At 37.6% G+C, this 23,557-nt stretch overlaps 1 non-coding gene across 1 annotated transcript; it reads left to right on the top strand.

Moving 5' to 3' along the window:
• Positions 1–3,945: 3,945 nt before the first annotated feature.
• Positions 3,946–4,053, top strand: LOC112725417 (small nucleolar RNA R71). Its single transcript, XR_003164528.1, has one exon. It is a non-coding gene; the product is annotated as a small nucleolar RNA R71 (small nucleolar RNA).
• Positions 4,054–23,557: the final 19,504 nt, after the last annotated feature.

Below are 23,557 nucleotides of genomic sequence, written 5' to 3'. Positions count from 1 at the left end.
AAACAATGCCAAAAAGCGTATAAATTATCCGCTCATCACAACACCAAACTTAAATTGTTGCTTGTCCCCAAGCAACTAAAAATCAAATAGGATAAAAAGAAGAGAATATACTATAAATTCCAAAATATCAATGAAACATAGCTCCAATCAGATGAGCGGGACTTGTAGCTTTTTGCCTCTTGAATAGTTTTGGCATCTCACTTTATCCATTGAAGTTCAGAATGATTGGCATCTATAGGAACTCAGAGTTCAGATAGTGTTATTGGTTCTCCTAGTTCAGTATGTTGATTCTTGAACACAGCTACTTTATGAGTCTTGGCCGTGGCCCTAAGCACTTTGTTTTCCAGTATTACCACTGGATACATAAATGCCACAGACACATAACTGAGTGAACCTTTTCAGATTGTGACTCAGCTTTGCTAAAGTCCCTAATTAGAGGTATCCAGGGTTCTTAAGCACACTCTTCTTTTGCTTTGGACTTTGACTTTAATTGCTCAGTCCCAAGTTTTCAGTTGACACCTTCACGCCACAAGCACATGGTTAGGGACAGCTTGGTTTAGCCGCTTAGGCCAGGATTTTAGTCCTTTAGGCCCTCCTATCCACTGATGCTCAAAGCCTTGGATCCTTTTTTATTACCCTTGCCTTTTGGTTTTAAGGGCTATTGGCTTTTTGCTCTTGCCTTTTGTTTTAAGAGCTTTTGGCTTTTTCTGCTTGCTTTTTTTTTTGCCATTTTTCTTTTCTTTTTTTTTCTGCAAGTTTTTGTATTCACTGCTTTTTCTTGCTTCAAGAATTATTTTTATGATTTTTCAGATTATCAAATAACATGTCTCGTTTTCATCATTCTTTCAAGAGCCAACATATTTAACATTCATAAACATCAACTTCAAAAGACATATGCACTGTTCAAGCATTCATTCAAAAAACAAAAAGTATTGTCACCACATTAAAATAATTAAACTAGTTTCAAGGATGAATTCAAAACCATGTACTTCTTGTTCTTTTGTTTTTAAAACATTTTTCATTTAAGAGAGGTGATGGATTCATATTCACTACTTTAAGGCATAGTCACTTAAACACTAATAATCATGTAATAAAGACACAAACATAGATAAACATTTAACATAAGAAAACGAAAAATAGAAAATTTAAGAACAAGGAATGAGTCCACCTTAGTGATGGTGGCGTTTCCTTCTTGAGGAACCAATGATGTCCTTGAGCTATTCTATGTCTCTTCCTTATCTTTGTTGCTCCTCCCTCATTGCTCTTTGATCTTCTCTAATTTTATGAAGGATGATGGAGTGTCCTTGATGTTCCACCCTTAGTTGTCCCATGTTGGAACTTAATTCTCCTAGGGAGGTGTTGATTTGCTCCCAAAAATTCTGTGGAGGAAAGTGCATCCCTTGAGGCATTAGTGGTTATGAAAAAAAAAAAGCAATGCTTTTTCCATACCAAACTTAAAATGTTTGCTCGTCCTCGAGCAAAAGAAGAAAGAAAGGATGAGAAGAAGGAGAGATGGATGTGTGTTGATGGTTTGAATTTGAGTGGGTGGGTGTAGGTGGGTTGTATGATGGCTTTAGGGGAGTAATGGATGTGAGTGGTGAAGAGGTGACGGGGAAGAGAGATTGAGGTGATTGGTGAAGGGTTTTGGGGAAGGGTGTTTATTAGGAATGGTGAGTGTTGAGAAGAGGGAAGAATATGAGTGGAGGTAGGTGGGGATCCTATGGGGTACACAGATGCTAAGATGATCCTGTGGGGTCCACAGATCTTGAGGTGTCAAGGATTTGTATCCCTGCACCGATTAGGCATGTAAAAAGCCTTTGCATGCAATTCTGGCGTTTAAACGCTGAATTGATGCCTGTTCTGGGCGTTCAACGCCCATATGCAGCATGTTTCTGGCGTTCAGCGCCAGCTCTTCTCAGGGTGCATTCCTGGTGTTTGAACGCCAGGATGTTGCTTGTTCCTGGCATTCAATGCCAGATCCATGCTCTGTTCTGGCGTTGAACGCCAGCCAGATGCTCCTTACTGGCGTTTAAACACCAGTAAGACCTTCCTCCAGGGTGTGATTTTTCTTCTGCTATTTTTGATTCTGTTTTTAATTTTTGTATTTATTTTGTGACTCCACATGATCATGAACCTAATAAAACATGAAAGAATAATAAGAATGAAAATAAAATTAGATAAATAAAAATTGGGTTGCCTCCCAACAAGCGCTTCTTTAATGTCAATAGCTTGACAGTGGGCTCTCATGGAGCCACACAGGTGATCAGGTCAATTTTATAGACTCCCAACACCAAACTTAGAGTTTGGATATGAGAGTTCAACACCAAACTTTGAGTTTGGCTGAGGCCTCCCAACACCAAACTTAGAGTTTGACTGTGGGGGCTTTAGTTGACTCTGTACTGAGAGAAGCTTTTCATGCTTCCTCTCCATGGTGACAGAGAGAGATCCTTGAGTTTTAAACACAAGGTTGTCCTCATTTAGTTGAATGATCAATTCTCCTCTGTCCACATCAATCACAGCTCTTGCTGTGGCTAGGAAGGGTCTTTCAAGGATGATGGATTCATCCTCATCCTTTCCAGTGTCTAGGATTATGAAATCAGCAGGGATGTAAAGGCCTTCAACCTTTACTAGCATGTCATCTACTTGTCCATAAGCCTCTTTTCTTGAATTGTCTGCCATCTCTAATGAGATTCTAGCAGCTTGCACCTCAAAGATTCCAAGTTTCTCCATTATAGAGAGTGGCATGAGGTTTATTCCTGACCCAAGGTCACATCGAGCCTTCTCAAAGGTCATGGTGCTTATGGTACAAGGTATTAGGAATTTTCCAGGATCTTGTTTCTTCTGAGGCAATGTCAGTTGATCCAGATCACTCAGTTCATTGATGAGCAAGGGAGGTTCATCTTCCCAAGTCTCATTACCAAATAGTTTGGCATTCAGCTTCATGATTGTACCAAGGTACTTGGCAACTTGCTCTTCAGTAACATCCTCATTCTTTTCAGAAGAAGAATACTCATCAGAGCTCATGAAGGGCATAAGGAGGTTCAATGGAATCTCTATGGTTTCTAAATGAGCCTCAGATTCCTTTGGTTCCTCAAAGGGAAACTCCTTATTGATCTCTGGATGTCCCAGGAGGTCTTCCTCACTGGGATTCACATCCTCAACCTCCCTTATAGGTTCGGCCATGGTAATCAATTCAATAGCCTTGCACTCTCCTTTTGGATTCTCTTCTGTATTGCTTGGGAGAGTACTAGGAGGGATTTCAGTTATCCTTTTACTTAGCTGGGCTACTTGTGCTTCTAAATTTCTAATGGAGGACCTTGTTTCATTCATGAAACTTAGAGTGGCCTTAGATAGATCAGAGACTATATTTTCCAAGTTAGATGGATTCTGCTCAGAACTCTCTGTCTGTTGCTGAGTGGATAATGGAAAAGGCTTGCTATTGCTAAACCTATTTCTTTCACCATTATTAAAGCCTTGTTGAGGCTTTTGTTGATCCTTCCATGAGAGATTTGGGTGATTTCTCCATGAGGGATTATAGGTGTTTCCATAGGGTTCACCCATGTAATTCACCTCTGCTATTGCAGGGTTCTCAGGATCATAAGCTTCTTCTTCAGAAGATGCCTCTTGAGTACTGTTGGATGCAGCTTGCATTCCATTCAAACTCTGAGAAATCATATTGACTTGCTGAGTCAATATTTTATTCTGAGCCAATATGGCATTTGGAGTATCAATTTCAAGAACTCCCTTCCTCATAGGTGTCCCATTATTCACAGGATTCCTTTCAGAAGTGTACATGAACTGGTTATTTGCAACCATGTCAATGAGTTCTTGAGCTTCTGCAGGCATTTTCTTTAGGTGGATGGATCCACCTGCAGAATGGTCCAATGACATCTTTGATAACTCAGACAGACCATCATAGAATATATCCAGGATGCTCCATTATGAAAGCATGTCAGAAGGACATTTTTTGGTCAGTTCCTTGTATCTCTCCCAAGCTTCATAGAGGGATTCTCCTTCTTTCTGTCTGAAGGTTTGAACATCCACTCTAAGCTTGCTAAGCTTTTGAGGAGGAAAGAACTTGGCTAAGAAAGCCGTGACCAGCTTATCCCAAGAGTTCAGGCTATCTTTGGGTTGAGAGTCCAACCACACTCTAGCTCTGTCTCTTACAACAAACGGGAAAAGCATAAGCCTGTAGACCTCGGGATCAACCCCCTTGGTCTTAACAGTATCACAGATCTGCAAGAATTCAGTTAAGAATTGAAAGGGATTTTCAGATGGAATTCCATGAAACTTGCAGTTTTGTTGCATCAGAGAAACTAATTGAGGTTTAAGCTCAAATTTGTTTGCTCCAATGGCAGGAATTGAGATGCTTCTTCCATGTAAATTAGAATTAGGTGCAGTGAAGTCACCAAGCATCCTCCTTGCATTATTGTTGTTAGGTGCATCTGCCATCTCCTTTTCTTGTTCGAAAATTTTAGTAAGGTTGTCTCTGGATTGTTTAGCTTCTCTTAGTTTTCTCTTTAGAGTCCTTTCAGGTTCTGGATCAGCTTCAACAAGAATGCCCTTTTCCTTGTTCCTGCTCATATGAAAGAGAAGAGAACAAGAAAAGAAGAGGAATCCTCTATGTTACAGTAAAGAGGTTCCTTATTGTTAGTAGAAGAAGAGAGGGAATAAGAGTGAATAAGAATGGATAATCCAAACACAAGGGTAAGGATAGAAGCAGAGATATGAGATGAAAAGAAGTGTTAGTAGATGAATAAATAAATAGAAGGAGATGAGAGAGAGGGAATTTCGAAAATTAATTAAAATAAAAAATAAAATTGAAAGTTAAATTTCGAAAATTAAGTTTGAAATTAAATTAAATTAAAATTAAAACAATTAGTTAATTAAAAAGGAAATTTGAAAAAGAGGGAAGGGATTTTCGAAAATTAGAGAGAGAGATTTAGTTAGGTAGTTTTGAAAAAGATAAGAAACAAACAAAAAGTCAATTAGTTAGTTGAAAAAGATTTGAAATTCAATTTTGAAAAGATAAGAAGATAAGAAGTTAGAAGAGATATTTTAAAATCAAATTTTTGAAAAAGATAAGATTTAAAAAGATATGATAGAAATTTATTTTGAAAATTGATTAAAATGATATGATTGAAAAGATATGATTGAAAAGATATTAAGAAGATTTGAAAATTAAATTTGAAAAGATAAGAAGTTAGAAAAAGATTTTGAAATCAAAGTTTGAAAAGATATGATTGAAAGAGATTTGTTTGAAAAAGATTTGAAATTTTAAAATCAAAATTAATGACTTGACTCACAAGTAATCACAAGATATGATTCTAGAACTTAAAGTTTGAATCTTTCTTAACAAGCAAGTAACAAACTTGAAATTTTTGAATCAAAACATTAATTGTTGATAATATTTTCGAAAATTATGAGATAAAATTAAGAAAAAGATTTTTGAAAAATATTTTTATAATTTTCGAAAATAAATAAGAAAAATGAAAAAGATTTTATTTTTGAAAAAGATTTTGAAAAAGATAGGATTTTCAAATTGAAAATTTGATTTGCCTCATAAGAAATAACTAAATTTTAAAAATTTTTGAAAAAGTCAACTCAAATTTTCAAATTTCATGAGTGAAAAGGGGAAGATATTTTTTTGATTTTTGAATTTTTAATGATGAAAAAGAAAAACATCAAAAAGACTTAATGCATGAAAATTTTGGATCAAAACATGTGATGCATGCAAGAACACTATGAATGTCAAGATGAATACCAAGAACACTTTGAAGATCAAGATGAACATCAAGACTTATTTTTGAAAAATTTTCAAGAAAAGAAAACATGCAAGACACCAAACTTAAAAATTTTTATTCTTTAGACATTAACAAATTGAGAATGCATATGAAAAACAAGAAAAGACACAAAATAAGAAAATATGAAGATCAAACAAGAAGACTTACCAAGAACAACTTGAAGATCATGAAGAACATTATGAATGCATGAATTTTCAAAAATTTTTAGAAAAATAAAAATATGCAATTGACACCAAACTTAAAAATTGACTCAAGACTCAAACAAGAAACATAAAAAATATATTTTTGATTTTATGATTTTGTAAATTTTTTTGGTTTTTTTTTTTCGAAAATTATTTTGGAAAAAACGAAAAAGAAGAAATATTTTTTTTTCAAAAGTTTTCGAAAATAAAAAGAATAAAAACAAAGACTTAAAATTAAAATAAAATTACATAATCTGAGCAACAAGATGAACCGTCAGTTGTCCAAACTCGAACAATCCCCGGCAACGGCGCCAAAAACTTGGTGTGCGAAATCGTGATCATTCTATTCCTTGGTAACGGCGCTAAAAACTCAATACACACGTTCATGATCTTATATCTGTTTCACAACTTCGTACAACTAACCAGCAAGTGCACTGGGTCGTCCAAGTAATAAACCTTACGTGAGTAAGGGTCGATCCCACGGAGATTGTCGGCATGAAGCAAGCTATGGTCACCTTGTAAATCTCAGTCAGGCGGATTAAATTGTATTAAGAAATTATAGTGGATGAAAATAAATAAAATATAAAATAGGATAGTGGTACTTATGTAATTCATTGGTGAGAATTTCAGATAAGCGTATAGAGATGCTTTCGTTCCTCTGATCTCTGCTTTCCTGCTGTCTTCATCCAATCAATCCTACTCCTTTCCATGGCAAGCTTTATGTAGGGAATCACCGTTGTCAATGGCTACATCCCATCCTCCTGTGAAAATGGTCCAATGCGCTGTCACTGCATGGCTAATCATCTGTCGGTTCTCGATCATACTGGAATAGGATTTACTATCCTTTTGCATCTGTCACTACGCCCAGCACTCGCGAGTTTGAAGCTCGTCACAGCCATCACTTCCCAGATCCTACTCAGAATACCACAGACAAGGTTTAGACTTTTCGGATCTTAGGAATGGCCATCCATGGGTTCTAACTTATACCACGAAGACACTAATAACTCGGACTCGGTCCCCTGTATTAGATATCCAAGAGATACCCATTCAATCTAAGGTAGAACGAAAGTGGTTGTCAGGCACGCGTTCATAAGTTGAGAATGATGATGACTGTCACAATCATCACATCCATCATATTGAAGTGCGAATGAATATCTTAGAAGCGGAATAAGTTGAATTGAATAGAAAAATAGTAGTACTTTGCATTAATCTTTGAGGAACAGCAGAGCTCCACACCTTAATCTATGGTGTGTAGAAACTCTACCGTTGAAAATACATAAGTGATAAGGTCCAGGCATGGCCGAATGGCCAGCCCCCAAACGTGATCTAAAGATGAAACTAAAGATAGATGTAAATACAATATTAAAAGTTCTATTTATACTAAACTAGTTACTAGGGTTTACAGAAATGAGTAAATGATGCAGAAATCTACTTCTGGGGCCCACTTGGTATGTGCTTGGGCTGAGCATGAAGTTTACACATGGAGAGGTCATTCTTGGAGTTGAACGCCAGTTTGTAACGTGTTTCTGGCGTTGAACTCCACTTTGCAACTTGTTTCTGGCGCTGAACGCCAGACCGCAACATGGAACTGGCGTTCAACGCCAGTTTGAGTCATCTAAGCTCGGGAAAAGTATGGACTATTATATATTTCTGTAAAGCTCTGGATGTCTACTTTCCAATGCAATTTGAAGCGCACCATTTGAAGTTTTGTAGCTCCATAAAATCCACTTTGAGTGCAGGGAGGTCAGAATCCAACAGCATCTGCAGTCCTTCTTCAACCTCTGAATCTGATTTTTGCTCAGGTCCCTCAATTTCAGCTAGAAAATACCTGAAATCACAGAAAAACATACAAACTCATAGTAAAGTCCAGAAATGTGAATTTTAATTAAAAACTAATAAAAATATACTAAAAACTAACTAAATCATACTGAAAACTATGTAAAAACAATGCCAAAAAACGTATAAATTATCCGCTCATCAATTTTCCATTGTTAGTTTATGTTTTCTTTAGGTTGATGATCATGTGGAGTCATAAAAACAGCTGTAGAATTAAAGCGGAATCAAAAATAGCACACCCTGGAGGACAGGCTTACTGGCATTTAAACGCCAGTAAGGATAGCAGAATGGGCGTTTAACTCCCATGCAGGCAGCATTCTGGGCGTTCAGAAAAACGCCCAGTAAAGAAGGATTCCTGGCGTTTAACGCCAGCCAGGGTACCTGGCTGGGCGTTAAACGCCCAAAAAGGCAGTCAAGTGGGCGTTAAACGCCAGAATAGATAGCATCCTGGGCGTTTAACGCTAGGATGACACAAGGGAGGTAATTTTGTTTCCAATTCAATTTTTTTTCAATTTTTCATGCTTTAATTCATAATTTTTTGCATCAAACATATTTTAAACGTTCATCTTTCAATTTTTATTTTCAAAAATTAATATTCTTTCCAATTCTTTTTAATTCTTTTTTATTATTTCTTTTCAATTCCTTCCCAAAACGTTTTCAAAACTTACATATCTTTTCAAATTCTTTTCAACTCTTTTTAATTTCTCTTGCATACAGTAATAAGTTTTCAAAATTAATTACGTTATTCTTCTTCTACTCCCTTCTATCTTATTTTGCTCGAGGACGAGCAAACCTTCTAAGTTTGGTGTGGAAAAATCTTTGCTTTTTGTTTTTCCATAACCATTAATGGCACCTAAGTCCGGAGAAACCTCTAGGAAGAGGAAAGGGAAGGCAGTTGCTTCCAACTCCAAGTCATGGGAGATGGAGAGATTCATCTCAAAAGCCCATCACTAGAAAGAGGATGGAGCAAACAAGAGAGCCCACTCATGAACCTCAACAAGAGCCATGAGGGAAGAGCAACAAAGGCAAGGAAGAGATATTGAGGAGCTCAAGCACCCCATAGGATCTTCAAGAGGAAGAACTAGCCGCCGTCACTAAGGTGGACCCGTTCTTTAATTTTCTTGTTCTTATTTTTCTGTTTTTTTAATTTTTGTGCTTCATGTTTTGTCTATGTTTTTGTCTTTATTACATGATCATTAGTGTCTAGTGTTTATGTCTTAAAGCTATGAATGTTCCATGAATCCTTCACCTTTCTTAAATGAAAAATGTTTTCTGAAAAGAAAAAGAAGTACATGAATTTCGAATTCTATTTTGAAAATAATCTAATTATTTTGATGTGGTGGCAATATTTTTTGTTTTCTAAATGAATGCTTGAACATTGAATATTTTTTATAGTGAAGTTTATGAATGTTAAAATTGTTGGCTCTTGAAAGAATAAGGAAAAAGGAGAAATGTTATTGATAATCTGAAAAATCATAAAATTGATTCTTGAAGAAAGAAAAAGCAGTGAAGAACACAAAGCTTGTGAAAATAAAAAAAAATAAAGAAAAAGAAAGAAAAAGAAAAAGCAAGCAGAAAAAGCCAATGGCCCTTTAAACCAAAAGGCAAGGGTAAAAAAAAAAAGATCCAAGGCTTTGAGCATTAATGGATAGGAGGGTCCAAAGGAATAAAATCCTGGCCTAAGCGGCTAAACCAAGCTGTCCCTCTTGTGGCGTGAAGGTGTCAAGTGAAAAGCTTGAGACTGAGCGGTTAAAGTCGTGGTCCAAAGCAAAAAGAATGTGCTTAAGATCTCTGGGCACCTCTAACTGGGGACTCTAGCAAAGCTGATTCACAATCTAAAAAGGTTCACCCAGTTATGTGTCTGTGGCATTTATGTATCCGGTAGAAATACTGGAAAACAAATTGCTTAGGGTCACGGCCAAGACTCATAAAGTAGCTGTGTTCAAGAATCAACATACTGAACTAGGATAATCAATAACACTATCTGAATTCTAAGTTCCTATGGATGCCAATCATTCTGAACTTCAAAGGATAAAGTGAGATGCCAAAACTGTTCAGAAGCAAAAAGCTACTAGTCCCGCTCATCTAATTGGAACTGAGCTTCACTGATATTTGAAATTTATTGTACTTTCTCTTCTTTTTATCCTATTTTGTTTTTAGTTGCTTGGAGACAAGCAACAATTTAAGTTTGGTGTTGTGATGAGCGGATAATTTATACACTTTTTGGCATTGTTTTTACATAGTTTTAGTATGTTTTATTTACTTTTTATTATATTTTTATTAGTTTTTATTCAAAAATCACATTTCTGGACTTTACTATGAGTTTGTGTGTTTTTCTGTAATTTCAGGTATTTTCTGGCTGAAATTGAGGGACCTGAGCAAAAATCTGATTCAAAGGCTGAAAAAGGACTGCAGATGCTGTTGGATTCTGACCCTCCTGAACTTGAAGTGGATTTTATGGAGCTACAGAAGCCCAATTGGTGCGCTCTCAGTTGCGTTGGAAAGTAAACATCTTGGGATTTCCAGCAATATATAATAGTCTATACTTTGCTTGACATTTGATGGCCCAAACTGGCGTTGAAAGCCAGCCTAAAACTTTCTGACGTAAAACGCCAGAACTGGCATAATTCTTGACGTTAAACGCCCATTTTGGCACCCAGGGTGGCTTTTAACTCCAATATGAGGCATATGCACGTGAAATCATGAAAGCTCAGCCCAAACACTCACCAAGTGTGTCCCGGAAGTAGATTTCTGCACTATCTGAACTTAGTTACTCATTTTCTGTAAACCTAAGTTACTAGTTTAGTATAAAAACTACTTTTAGAGATTCAGTTTACACCTTATGACATTTTACACTTCATATTGTATCTTCTACGGCATGAGTCTCTAAACCCCATAGTGGGGGTGAGGAGCTCTGCTGTGTTTCAATGGATTAATGCAATTACTACTGTTTTTTATTCAATCACGCTTGATTCTATTCTAAGATACTTACTCGTACTTCAATATAGAGAATATGATGATCCGTGACACTCATCATTATTCTCAACCTATGAACGCGTGCCTGACAACCACTCCCGTTCTATCTGAGCTCAATGTAGTCATTGGCCGACAGCTTGAATGCGTATCTCTTGGGTTTCTAATCCACGGACCGAGTCCGGAGGTTAGAACCTTCGTGGTATAGGCTAGAACCAATTGGCAGCATTCCTGGGATCCAAAAAGTCTAAACCTTGTCTGTGGTATTCCGAGCAGGATCTGGGAAGGGATGACTATGACGGGCTTCAAACCTGCGAATGTTGGGCACAGTGACAGTGTGCAAAAGGACAAGGGTCCTATTCCGACGCTAGTGGGAACCGATAGATGATTACCCGTGAGGTAGCTGTACATGGTATTTTTCATCCGAGACAAGAAATCCGACAGTTGATTAGCCGTGCAGAGATCGTACATGGTATTTTTCATCCGAGAGGATTATAAACCTTGCCATTGAAGGAAGCCATGCTTGTTTAGAGAAGAAGACAGTAGGAAAGCAGAGATTCAGATGACAGAGCATCTCCGGAACCTCAGCCTGTTTCTCATTACTGAATCACAAGTACTATTTATTTCATGTTATTTATTTTCATAAATACAATCACTCTTATCATTAATCTCCTGACTAAGATTTACAAAATAACCATAGCTTGCTTCAAGCCGACAATCTCCGTGGGATCGACCCTTACTCACGTAAGGTATTACTTGGACGACCCAGTGCACTTACTGGTTAGTTGTGCGGAGTTGTGAAAAGTGTAATCACAATTTCTCACACCAACTTGCAAAGAAAAATGAGAAGTGTAAAAGAATGATCAAAGACAAGGCTGTTGGTGGTCAAACAACTTTCTCTTACCAAATTTCCCAAACTTATCTGAAACTCAGTCCTATCAAAACAATAATTTCAGTAAATTGATCAATAATATTCATGAGTCATGATGTGTATGTGTGTGTTTTGGGGGCAGGAGTGTTGTTTTTGTTTACCTTCTTATTTTTAAGCTTCAATTAATGACTGTGGGGGACCTTGATGAAAGAAGGATCTTGAACTGTAGGTCCTGTTTCACCAACCAACAAAGCTTGTAAATGCTCACCTCCTCCTACTTTTTATAAAATTCAAGAAAAAAAAAAGAGGAAGAAGAAGAAATTAAGCACAAAATAGAAATCGAACAACTTAGCATAGAAGAATTAGAAGAAGAAGAATCAAATTCCAGATCTCAATCACAACCACCACAGCACCAAGGAGGATCAATAGAAATTACAGATTAACAAAAATTACATCATATGAATATAGAAATTACAACTTCAAGAATTCAACGATCTTCTTCAATACCTCAACATCAGTTCTCAGCATCATCAATCACAATTCCAGATTTTACAACACTGGCAATCCAACTAGTAGATGATGAAGGCGGGATCAAAATACAGATGTTCTTACCAAATGTTGCATCCGATGAAGCGAAGTTGAGTAACTTAATATCTGATCTCATGAGGAGGTAAAAACATATAACAGATGCAAAAATAGCATGAATAATAGAGAATTTTCTGCAATACAAAATGTTGTTCAAGTAAAAGTATCAATTATGGAACAAATCTACAAACTAAAATCATAACGCAAAGGAATTTTACCTATTATTCCATTTTATTTTTTTATTACTCAATTTAACATATCTCATGAACAACAGAGAACTCATAATAACTATCTATCTATAAATTAAACAAAATAGGTTGAATAGATAAGCAGAAACACAATTCTGCTAATACTCCAAATGCAAAACTACAGAGAAGAAGCATTACCAGAGAAGAAGCCATTAGCTGAATTAAATTTCTGTTCTAGACAACATTCATCAAGCTCATATTAACAATGTTCAACAATGTTCAGCAATCCAGATTAGTAATCTAAACATTTCTCAGTTATTCAGAATCAAAACCTAATCTAATCCTATTTTAACAACCAAAAAATCCACTAATTAGAAAAAAAATCTAACTAAAATAATTACTAAAATCAAACTAACTAAAAAAATAATTGAACTCAACAGAAATTAAAAGAATTTTGAAACCAAAACCTAGAAGTAGAGACAATTAAAACAGGGCAGAGGAAAAGAAGGATGCCCAGGTCTCTACGATTCGAATAGGGGGAAAGAGAGAGGTGGAACCGCGGCTAATGGTGGAACCGATTTTGGTCGCCACGGAGCTAGGGCTTGCGCAAAGGTAGCTGCGGCATTGACTGGAGGAGATGATGGCTGAGCAGTGGAAGAGATGATGGCTGTAGCCAGAACTACTTTGGCTATAGCGGCGGAGAGAGATCTGTGACGACGACGATGAAGGGAGCAGACGCGACGAGAGTGGCGGAGGGAGCTCTGCAACGATGGCGACCAAGGGAGCAGACGCGACAAGAGCGGTGGCGGAATGAGCTCGTGCGACGCAAGGGATGACAGAGCGATCGTGCGATGCAAACCGCGGCAACGGCAGAAGATGCTCGTGCGACCAGAGAAGAAGCAGCTCGTGTGTGAAGTGTGAATGAACGTGTGTGAATTGTGAATGTCTGAATGAAGCTCGAGACACTAGGGTTAAGTTAAGTTTACATCAATATTTTCCGACGGAAAATTTTAAATTATAGAAGGATTTTTTGTCTGTAATAATTTAATAAATTACAGCGTTTCTGTCCATTTTGTTACAGACAGATTTTTCGTCTGTAACCATTTCTCACGAAAAAAATTAATTTTTCGACAGAATTATCGACGGATTCTCTTTTCTGTCTGTAATTTATGCTAATTTATTTTTTTTGTTTTTCGACAAAAAATTCCTCTCAAATTCCATCTATATTTCCATGGGATAAAATCCGTCAGAAATATCCGTCTGTAATAACTAGTTTTCTAGTAGTGCATATAATCCAGAAAGAGAAGAATAATCACGTTTAGCTCAATGATAAATTCAGTTTTCCTACGAAAGATAATTTTACTCACATTTTATTAGGTTGGTTATAGTATATAAGAACACCCAATCATCTTTCATCAAAATAAAGTCCACTATCTTTGTTATGCTGAATTCTCACATCCATATAATTAGTACCCGAATTAATAAAACAACTTGAGATGGAATATGCTAGATGTAATGCACTGTAAATGACTGCAGTAAAAGATAATTATATTGTAAGCACAAAAAAAAAACAAATTGAGTAAGAACACTCATTATATAATTAAAAGAATAAAAGTAAAGTTGTATTTATAAAAGAATAGTAAAATTCTAATTTATGCCTAAAAACTAATCAATTTTGATTTTTAAAAAAAAAACAAAGAATGCCTTATTATTATATGAAATAGTTAAAAAAATTCAAAAAAAATAAAAAAATTTGGCTCTAGAACTTACACTCATGAATATTAAATGAAACACTATATATAGTACTTGTAAAGATATATGAAAGAATCATTATAATTATTAAAAAAATATGATATAAAATATTATGATTATTGACAAATCTTATCATAATTACTTATTAAATGCTAACAAATATAATTATTTGAAATTGATACTTTCCAGAAATAAGAAATAAAAGAGAGCGGCAAGGATATTGACACCAGAATGTGCCATGTTAGCATGCTTGGCGCCAATGTAAATATCATATAAATATTAATTATGTATAATTGACAATTATATTATAATGATTGACAATTAGAATGATTGATAATTAGTATAATTAAAATCATTGACAATTAGAATTATTAACAATTGTTCATACCTGGCCCAAAACATAAGGCAGGACCAAAAGTAGAGAAAGTCCAAAACGCAGCTATCCATAACCGACCTCTTTGCAGGTCGGACTCAAGCGTTGCATGGTAATTCCTTCACTCCCAAAGGAGTTATAACTAATACCTAATATCTCTCACCTACTTCTAGAAGAGAGATCTCAACAACGCTAAGATATATGGACGATTATCCACCACCAAAAGTAGAACTACTCCAATGGTGGTTATTGGCTCAACCCATATAAATACACTAATACTCTACAGGTATACTTAAGTTCCAATATGCTTAAACCTACTAAGACCCTTGCTAACTTAGGCATCGGAGTGTTTTGCAGGTACCACCCCACTTCTCCTCACGAACAACTCGGACGGTAGTTGCTTGACGCAGGACAAGTCGGGGATCACCTAACTAGGAGCTTGGACCTCACGTTCAAGCCCAAAACCCACATTTCAGGTAACCCTCGGAACATTGGCGCCGTTACCGGGATTTGGAAATCGACACCCCATGGCAGACGAGCACTTTGAAGACGGACACACAGCGTCAAAGTCAGATCCTGAGTACCAAGACACGGTCAACAACAACCAAGCTCCCGTGGTACCCCCTCCGATAACAGAGGAACCGCGCGGCGAAGGCACCTCGTTTGGCCATCACCATAGAAAGATCTCCTCCGAGGTTCGCCACTCAGAAGTAGAAGAAAAGTCCCATTCCACCGACTTTCACTACAAGACACAAGGGAAATTGCGGCAATTTTTTTGGGAATTTGCGGCGATTTTTAACCGCTGCAAAATGACACACCAGCGGGTCCAGAAACATTGCGAGTTAGGGGGTGGAGATTTGATTTTGTGGCGGCTTTTACAGACCACTGCCACAACCTCCGCAAAATAGGATTAAATTATTTGCGACAGTTTAGAACCGCCGCGATTTGGCTAATAGGTTTTTTAAAAAAATTGCAGCGATTTGTAAATCGCCGCAATTTTTAAAGAAGTTTTAAAAAAAATGTATATTGTGGAGGTTTATAACCCCCACAATTTTCACAATTATATTAAAAAAAATTGGCTTCATAAAGCTATTCAATTATATCACTACAAGGGAACCAAAGAATGAAACTAAAGTAAAAAATTATTTCGTAATCATATTAGAAGAATTTGTCATTTGGTCATCTAAATAATGATACACGTTCAAATACTAGACAAAATCTAATAGCATGAAACCTTCCAAAAAAATTACTTTGGTAATCAACATGATTTGAATCATCTACACAAAACAAATCGAATGACATCTATCTAAAGCATAGGAAGTTAGGAACTGAGGCCAATTTTACAATTACTGCCAAAATAAAAAAACCTAAGTAAATAATGCAAGTTACTAAATAAAATGGAATCAAGGCCTCTATTTTCCATATATTCAGACACCAACATCTTCTCATTTTTCTTAATGCAGCAATCAAGCAACCGAATAAGATTTCGGTGTTGTATCTTGACAATTGATTTCACTTCATTTTTAAATTCTTCAACTCCTTGTTCAGAGTATTCTAACAATCTTTTCACAGCAATTTATTGGCCTTCAATCAATCTACACGAATATTGTCGTAGACATCATTTGTTAGTGTATACACATAAAAATGTGTTTACGTTATAATCTGATACTTTACTTTAGGAATGATAGCTGTTATGCATAAAGTATTAAAACAGCTTACCCTATAAACACTACCAAAGTCTCCTTCTCCAAATTTATTATCTTGAGAGAAATTGTTTGTAGCCATCATTAAGGTATCAAAATCAAACATTGACAACTCTAGATCATCCATGTTCCTTTCATCACCTAAGTATCTTCTAGAAGGCACCACCTCATTCATTAACCAATCATCATTTCTGAAGACAAAACCTGAAAAAGTGGCTATATACAATTCAGTACCATACTATAAATATATAAGCATTCATATGAGAGAGATTATTGTACCATACCATACTATACAATGGATAACACCCAACCACAAACCACTTCACTATTTACTTACTCTTATCCATTCTCTCTCTTCTTTCACCCACTTTTTCATCTACATTCATCTATGCCATCACCGATCACTTCCCTTGATTCCCTCAACCTACCTCTCACTTCACCCAATCCCCTATCATCAATCCCATCCACTTCTCTTTCCAACAACCAACATTCAAATTCAAATTTTTTCCATCCTTCCCCCACCATGACCGAACCCAATCCCACCCCCACCTATAAATACCCTCTCTTCATCCACTTTCACCATACACTTCCCTTTTCTTTATTTTACCCCTTTTATCACCCCAAAGGCCAAAACATACACCCACCATCCTCTATCCCCTTCTATTTTCTCTTCCTTTACTTATTTTATATTTCTATTTGCTCGAGGATGAACAAGCCTTTTAAATTTGGTGTTGGGCGCTCCGCTTTTTGCTTCTTTATTCTTACCTCTATGGCACCAAAAATCAGAAAGTCCTCATGGATAGAAAAGGAGAAAGCCCCCACTTTCGAGCCATGAGATTTCACAAGATTCTTTTCCAAAACCCATCAAGACCATTTTTATGATGTGGTGAGGAAGAAGAAGGTGATTCCCGAGGTCCCCTTTCACTTGAAGGATGATGAGTACCCGGAGATCCTATATCAGATTCTGAGACGGGGTTGGGAAGTTCTGGCCAACTCCGTGACCGAGGATGGAGTGTTGATGGTGCAGGAGTTCCACGCCAACACCCGGGTAACGAAAAAGCATGATAGAGGCGTGAACCCAAAGCCGAAGAATTGGCGCACCATGGTCAGAGGACACATCATAGATTTCAGCCGTGAGAGTGTGAGGATGGCGCTATAGTTGCCAAAGCCACGAGAAGACCCTCACTCATACATTCATAGGGTCGACACTGACCAAAGGTTGGATCAAGTTCTTGCTCACATCTGCGTATCTGGAGCTCAGTGGAGGAGGGATGCTCAAGGCCGGCCTTACCAACTAGGTATGCTTGACCTTAGGCTAGTAGCTAGAGGATGGATAGAATTCATCCAATGTTCTATAATCCGTATGAGTAACCGCTCTGAGGTTACAGTCGAGCGAGCAGTGAAGATTCACTTCATTATGCTCGGCAATGAGGTGGAGGTACATGAGGTGATCCCTCGAGAGTTTTACAGAATAGCTGACAAACCCTCCACCTCTGCGAGGCTGGCATTCCCTCATCTCATTCACCACTTATGTGCAGCAGCTGGAGATCACATAGAGGGAGACACCCTGATCGACAAGGAGAGGCCAATCACTAAGAAGGGTATGGAGCACGCTAGGGAGCTTGCGCAAGGACCGCTGCAGGAGCCAGTTCCACCGCTTCCATAGGGCATTTCGAAGATGTCTCAAGGGATGTACTTTTCTTGCTGTGACTACTGAGATCAGTTGACCACATCTTAAGGGAAGCTGACTTCATCAGTTAATCAGCTGAGGATGGAGCATCAGAACCAATCTGCTCTCCTCCATCAAATGATGGAAGATCAAATGAGAATGATGAAGGAGAAGAGGAGGCAGGGACGTGACATTGAGGAGCTGAAACACTCTGGAGGATTTCCTGGAGGGAGCAGCAGCCGCTATCACTGAGGTGGTCTAGTTTCACTCTCCCTATCTTTACTTTATCTCTTTTTTCTTTTCAGTACTTTTTAGCTTATTTCCAGCTGTCTTATTCTAGCTTTTACATGATCACTCTTAGGATTTTTTTGCTTTCTAGTTTAGTAGTTTATTTCTGAAAATTTTTCTTGGATGTCTTATGTATTACGCATCAAGCTTAAAAAAATCTATTGAAAAAGAAGTGGAAAGATGAATAAGATCTTGAGTTAGATTATGAGTTATTCTGATTACTTTGATGTGGTGGCCTTATATTGGTTCTTGAAGAATAGGAACTTAAAGAAGTATTATTGATTTCCTGAAATAAGAGAAAGATTGATTCTTGAAGCAAAGGAAACAACAAAAAGAATTGAAATAAAAAGAAAAATCAAAAGAAAAAAGGTCCAAGGCTTTGAGCATCAATGGTTAGGAGGGTCAAAAGTGATCTAAAGCTCAAAAGAAAGGAAAATGCTGGCAACACCCTCCCTGGGCACTGAACGCCCACCTGGCGTTTGGTGTCAACAGGGGGGCACAAACCAGGATGCAAGCTTCCCCCCTTGGGTGTTCAACGCCCATACTGGCGTTGAACGCCAGCATGCAGCCCGAATCGTACTCAATTGAGCCTCTAAGTGGATTTAGCACCTCTTAGTTTTATTTTATTTTATTTTTATAATTTTTAATTATAAATAATATCTTTTTAGGTTTAGTATTTATTATTAGGTGAGTACTTAAAGGAAAAGATCATTTAGGTTTAGGATCTTCTTCCTTTTGCACCTTTTTAGAACCCTATTTTCTTTGTAAGTTATGAGCAACTAAACCTCCTGGTTAAGGTTAGGAGCTCTGTTTATTTTTATGGATTAAGATTATTATTCTTCTATTTTAATATATGTTTGATTCAACTCTAAGGTGTGTTTTCATTCTTAATCTAATGAAATTGGGTGGAATGGGAGTATGACCCTTTTTCTACATGGGTTCTTGTGATTATCGAGAGTGTTATCTCGCTTGAACTACAGCTTGAGAACACGCCTCCTAGACGGTTAATCCACAACCTGATGGGGATAAGCAACATCTATTCAGCTGGGATCTGGGGTGATTAGGGCCTTTGTGGTATAAACTAGTTTTCTGAACTTCACCCTCCAATCCGAATTGAATGACCACGGGAGTGGTATTTGATGAGGAGGAGATTAAATCACTAAGGGATTAGGGTTTAATCACTTATAGTTTGCCATAGAATGAATCATTCATTATTAAAATAGTTAGTAAGAAGTTTTAATCCAAAAATGTAAACATCTCTGAGACCTTAACTGTTTTCTTATATCGATTTCACACCAATTTCTTATTACTTTCTTTATTATCTTATTTTATGCGTTACAACAACAACACACTTTTACTGTTTGTCTGACTAAGTCCAACAGGATAACTATTGCTTGCTCAGTTCGACAATCTTCCTAGGATCGACCCTCACTCACCTGAGGTATTACTTGGATGACCCGGTGCACTTGCCGGTTAAGTTGTGCGAGTTCTAATTTCGCACACCATGTTTTTGGCGCTGTTGCCGGGGATAGTTCGTGATTGACAACTATCGGTTGTCTTGTTGCTTAGATTAGGTATTTTGTTAGTTTTTGTTTATTTATTTTTCTTTAAATTTTTTCTATTTTGTTTATTTTCCTAAAATTTTTTATTTTTATCTTAATTATCTTTCCTTTTATTTTCGAAGTTTGTTTCGTTTATTTATTTTCCCTTGATTTCAATTTTTAAGTTTGGTGTCCCTTTAGGTTTTTACCTTTTCTTTTCAAATTTTTTTTAATTTTTTAATTTTAATTTTAATTTGTTTTCGAAAATTTCTTTTTAGGTTGTTTATTCATCTTTGTTTTCGATTTTTTTTTAGTCAATTGCTTACTTTATTTTATTTCTTTCTTTTAGGATATCTCACTGGGAGTTCTCTATACTTTAACATAGAGACTGCCACTTTTTCTTTGTTTCTTGTTATTTATGAGCAAGAACAGGGATAAAAAATCCCTTCTCGAGTTTGATTCTGAACCTGAAAGAACCTTGAGGCGGCGTTTGCAATAAGCTAAGGCATATAAAGCCGTAGAGAATCTCAAGGAAACTTTTGAGAAGGAAGCTGAAGAGACCACTATGGCAGCTAATGGAGGAAATCCAAACACTAAAGAGGAAGCAAGGAAGGTGCTTGGCTCATACACTGCACCCATATCTGACTTCTATGGGCGCAGCATCTCTATACCAGCCATTGGTGTCAATAATTTTGAGCTTAAGCCTCAACTGGTCACTCTGGTGCAATAGAACTGTCAGTTTCATGGACTCCCACAGGAGGATCCTAACAAATTCATATTTGACTTCCTGCAGATCTGTAATACGGTCAAGACAAATGGAGTGAATCATGAGGTTTACAAGTTCATGCTCTTCCTTTTTGCTGTAAGAGACAGAGCAAAGCTGTGGTTGGATTCTCAGTCCAAGGAGAGCTTGAACACATGGGACAAGGTGGTCACTAGATTTCTGACCAAGTTCTTTTCACCCCAGAAGTTGAGTAAGCTTAGAGTGGAAGTCCAGACCTTCAGACAGAAAGAAGGAGAGTCCCTCTATGAGGCCTAGGAGAGATACAAGCAGCTGATCAGGAGATGTCCTCCCAACATGAATTCAGATTGGACCAGGCTAGAGATCTTTTATGATGGCCTCTCTGAGATGGCCAAGATGTCATTGATCACTCTGCAGGCGGTTCACTACACATGAAGAAGACGCCTGAAGAGGCAAACAAGCTTATTGAGATGGTTGCCAACAACCAGTACATGTATACCTCTGAGAGAAACCCTATGAACACTGGGACTACTCAAAAGAGAGGAGTCATAGAGGTGGACACACTGGATGCCATTCTGGCTCAAAATAAGCTCATGTCTTAACAGATAAGCATGATCTCTCAGCACTTGACTGGAATGCAAGTTTTAGCTGTCAGCACTCAAGATGCATCCTATGGCATGACTGGGAGCCACACTCAAAGGGACGTGTGTGATGTTGCTCAACCCACCATGGAGAAAGTTAATTACATAAGAAATTCCTCCAGAAATCCCAATAATGATCCTTATGCAAATACCTTTAATCAGGGATGGAGGAATCACCCTAACTTTGGGTGGAAGGAGCAACTACAAAGGCCTCAACAGGGCTTCAACAATAACCAGGGTGGAACCAATCAAAATAGGTTTAACAACAGGCAGTTCCAACCCTCTCAGCAGCAGATGGAGACATCCAAACACAGCCTCTCTGACTTAGCCACAATAATCTCTAATCTTTCCAAGACCACTCATAGCTTTATGCAAGAGACTCGATCTTCAATTTGAAACTTGGAAATACAAGTGGATCAGCTGACCAGCAGAATACCTGAGAGACCTTCCAACACTCTTCTAAGCAACACAGAGGTAAATCCAAGGGAAGAGTACAAATCCCTCATCATGGATGAGGATGCTGTGCCTAAAGAAGAGGATGTTGCTGAGGATTCAAAGGAGAAAGAGGCTCAAGAGGAGACTGAGAGTGCACTAGTACATGCCCCAGTAATGATAAAGGAGCCAGAAGTACAACACTCTCCGAACGTGCAAAAGGAGACCGAGGATGAGCAAATTGCTCAATTCTTGGCAGTCTTCAAGAAGTTACAAATCAATATTACTTTTGTAAAGAAGCCTCCCTATATGGCCTGTCTGAAAAACGTATTCTCTGAAAAGAAGGCCCTAAGGGGAGATGAAACAGTGGTGATGACCAAGGAGTGCAGTACTTTAGTGCAAAAGAGGCTACCTCAGAAAATGCCAGATCCCGAAAGCTTCCTGATTCCCTGTACTATAGGGACCATCACATTTGAGAAGGCACTATGCGATTTTGGTTCTGGCATAAATCCGATGCCTCTCTCTGTGATAAAGAAGCTAGGGATCCAAGAAGTGCAGCCCACAAGGATCTCACTAGAGATGGCAGACAAGTCCCTGAAGTGGGCAAATGGATTGGTGGAGAATGTCCTTGTAAAGGTTGAAGACCTTTACCTACCTGCGGATTTCGTAATACATGACACTGGAGAGGAAAATGTGATGCCAAGGCATCTTAGGCTAGTTTCACTAGCCTTTTTCTTTTATTTTTAGTTGTTTTATGCATTTTCTTGAGCCTTAAGTAATCATTTTGGGCCAAATAGTCATGCTTGTCTTAAATCATTCAACATGAAGATTTTGATGCAAATTCCATGAGTTTTTAGTTATATTCTTGAATGCTATGAATGGAAGATTTCTCATGAAATTTTGCAAGACTTTGATGCATTTGTTTGGATGATTTCAGGGAAGAAGAGGCTAACCAAGGAAGCAACAAAATCAATAAAGGAAGCTTGAATATCACATGTGGAGTTTAAGTTCCAGTTTAAGCCTAAACTGGAGCTTAAATGCCAGAATCATGAAGGCTAAGAAATGCTGGAATTGAAGTTTAACCTCCAGTTTGACCTCAAACTGGAGGTTAAACGCTAGAATGAAAAGTCTCACCAAAGAAGCATTCCACGTTTAACCTCCAGTTTGACCTCAAACTGGAGGTTAAACGCCAGAATGATAATGCACTCAGGAAGGAGTTCCACGTTTAACCTCCAGTTTAACCTTAAACTGGAGGTTAAACGCCAGAAATGGGAAGTGCACCAAGGAGCCATTTCCACGTTTAAGTTCCAGTTTGACCTTAAACTGGAGCTTAAACGTGTTCGACCAAGAACTCTCCTGCAGGGTTGCTCTCTCCATTTCCACGTTTAAGCTCCAGTTTGACCTCAAACTGGAGCTTAAACGTGTTCGACCTCCAGGGCTACCTTTTCCATTTCCACGTTTAAGCTTCAGTTTAACCTTAAACTGAAGCTTAAACGTGTTATATGGAACAGCTTGACCATGCCTTCTTCAAACATAAATAACTTGAGCTACAAAACTCCAAATGAGGTGATTCAAAATGCATTGGAAAGAAGACATCTAGAGCTTTCCAAGCATATATGGCATGCATGGTGGATACTAAAAATTGAGGGAGAAAACAGCCCCGTAATGTGCATAGAAGAGCATAGTACCAACATGCAATCAGGCCAGCTGACCTCTTCACCTTCCATGGAGTATAACTCGAGTTGTAGAGATCCAATTGAGGTGCTTCCAGTTGCGTTAGAAAGCTGACATCCATAGCTTTCCAACGAGGTATAATAGTCTATATTTGGCATCAAATTGGCAAGGTTGACAAGAGAACAAAGTGACGACTCAAGAAAGGGGGTGCAACATTTGAGTGTAGTTTAATGGATCATTATCCTTTTTGGATCAATTATGTCACTCAGCCCTTCAAAGCAAGCAAGGCCCATCAACAACACC

This window comes from Arachis hypogaea, chromosome 11 (assembly GCF_003086295.3).
Source record: "Arachis hypogaea cultivar Tifrunner chromosome 11, arahy.Tifrunner.gnm2.J5K5, whole genome shotgun sequence".
NCBI classification, from domain to species: domain Eukaryota; kingdom Viridiplantae; phylum Streptophyta; class Magnoliopsida; order Fabales; family Fabaceae; genus Arachis; species Arachis hypogaea.
This window is presented reverse-complemented; position numbering and strand designations above follow the sequence as displayed.